A 2,627-nucleotide genomic window follows, 5' to 3' on the forward strand; every position below is an offset into this window, starting at 1 on the left:
CAGCTCACCTCTACCTCGCACCACGTCGCCGCCGTCGCAAGACGGAGTCGGCGCAGGGGCTGGGGGCGGGGGCGGGGTCAGGCCGCGGGGCGGGAGGAGCCTGTCTGGTTCTGCCCCGGGGAGACGGGGCGGGGCCGTAGGGGCGGGGCCCCGGGCTGTGGTAAGGCTGGATGCTAGGAAGAAGTTCTATACAGAGAGAGTGATTGCCCATTGGAATGGGCTGCCCGGGGAGGTGGTGGAGTTACCATCAGTGGAGGTGTTCAGGAGGAGACTTGACAGGGTGCTTGGTGCCATGGGCTAGTTGTTTAGGTGGGTTGGATTGGTTGATAGGTTGGACTCGGTGTTGACGGTCTCTTCCAACCTGGTCCTATTCTATTCTATTCTATTCTATTCTATTCTATTCTATTCTATTCTATTCTATTCTATTCTATTCTATTCTATTCTATTCTATTCTATTCTATTGCCATATCTTATATTCTTGCTATATAGAGGTTACAGTACGTGCCAAGTACTTCAAAGCTAAGTGCAGATAGTTATAAAACAATCATAATTAGCTAAGTGTTCTGGTTTCATAGTCTTGATTGAGTGTTTAGATTACTGTCAGCAACAAAGAATGGAGTCAAAACGGACTTTATAATTAAAAAAAAATATATTTTCATCATATGGTTTTATCTGTAATTGAAAATATTGTTAAATTTTATTTTCAATTTCATTGTTATTTTTGTATTTTATTTTAATATTTTTTAATATATTTAAAATATTTTTTAAATTTCACTTTATTTGTTAATCTATTTTTGTTGTTGTTTTAACTATAATTTTTTAATGTATCTCTTTCCTTTTAATTAGTTTTTGTTTTTATATTAGTTTGGATCTTTTGCTTTTTTACCATTTTAACCTTTTTTATTTTTATCAAAATTTTTCCTTATTTTTCATTTTTGATGGCTTTTTACCATTTTTAAAATAGCTTTTTGTTTCTTTGAGTTAATCTAGTAGCCTTAATTACCCTTAGTTTTTTTGCTAATAATCCTTATGTTTTTGTTAAGATTTATTTTTTGTTAGCAATGCTTATGGTTTTTTGTTTGTTGTTTTTTATTATTATTTTTATTATTATTTTGTTAAATTGTTTTTTAAATTGTTTTTGTTATTAACTTGTTATTTTGTACTCTGTATTTTTTAATTGTACTTTTTGTATCCAAGTTGTAATATTTTTTTTTGCTTTGTTATATATATTTAATTTTGTTTGCTTGTTTGTTTTTATTTTACTTTTTGGGGTACTTTTTTATTTTTTACTTTTTTATATTTTGTATTTTTGTATTTTTTTAAATTTTTTTCTAGTCAATTTCTAAGAAGGAAATACAAAGATGTTACATTAGCTAAGGAATACTTTTAAAAACGAATACCTGTTTACTACAAACCTTAACTATAGTACACAGAGCTCCTTTGAAATGCTTAGGCACACAACTAAGAAGGTTCGAACCAGAAGAAAAACTTCCAATTTGAACTCATTACTAAGTACTTATACCTTACTACAATTATTATGTACTATGTACCTGTAAATGCCAAATATTTACTATTCATTATGCTTACTAGAACTTAGTAAAACTCTAAATAACAAATCACTGAGAGACATTACAATCAGAATTGATGAAATTAGCACTGTTGCTTTAAATCAGAACAGAGCTTCGGTAGAGCGGTGTACCAAAACAGTGCTGTCTTGCAGCATGTAACTAAAACAAGACATTGGTAGCTAGAAACATAGCAAGTTATCTTGGGACAACAGGACATGCACCTGCATCAACAAACCTCGTATGTCATCAGTAGTTGGACCAATAATCTATAATAGTGTGATGTGTGGTCACTCATAGGGAACCAATGAGTCCATGCCAACAAGGCACTCCGAGTTTGTATAAGTTGTAGCAATTCCCTTGCTACGCACTTCTGCCTGTCCTATCCCTTCTCTTTCCATGCTTTACTTTACTGTGCTATACTCTCACCATAGGTCTGTGCCATAGGCCTGCAGTACTGGAACAATAAAGGATCAATACCCGATCATATTGGTCAGCTGTATTGACTCCAATCTCCATCCTAAACCTGTATCCATCAATTATAGTGCTCCACTCATGTGAGTCGTCCCACCACATTTCTGTGATGGCAACTACATCATAACTTTCCTGCTGTAACAAGGCCTTCAGCTCCTCTTTGTTACCCATGCTGCATGCATTAGTGTACATGCATTTGTACACTGGGCTGCTGATTTCACCCCTGACTCCAGCTTACTATCCCCAGACTCCAGTCTGGGGGGCCTGTTTTCAGCCCCTTCCCCCTTTGAATCTAGTTTAAAGCCCTGTCAATGAGACCTGCCAACTCCCTTTCTAGAACCTTTTTCTCTTTGGGATAGGCCATTCTTATGCTCTAAGATCTTTCTCCCCCTCTGGGACGGATGTACTGAATCTGTTGCTAGCTGACCTGGTGCCATAGAAAGTTCCCCAAGATCGAAAAACCCCAAATTCTTTTGGTGGCACCAGGCTACTTGTTAATTACACCTGCTGACCTGTTCCTTTCAGTATTCCTTCTTGCAACTAAGGGTATTGATGAAAAAATTACCTGTGGCCCTGACCCCTCAAACA

Source organism: Dryobates pubescens, chromosome 38 (genome assembly GCF_014839835.1).
Source record: "Dryobates pubescens isolate bDryPub1 chromosome 38, bDryPub1.pri, whole genome shotgun sequence".
Classification (NCBI taxonomy): domain Eukaryota; kingdom Metazoa; phylum Chordata; class Aves; order Piciformes; family Picidae; genus Dryobates; species Dryobates pubescens.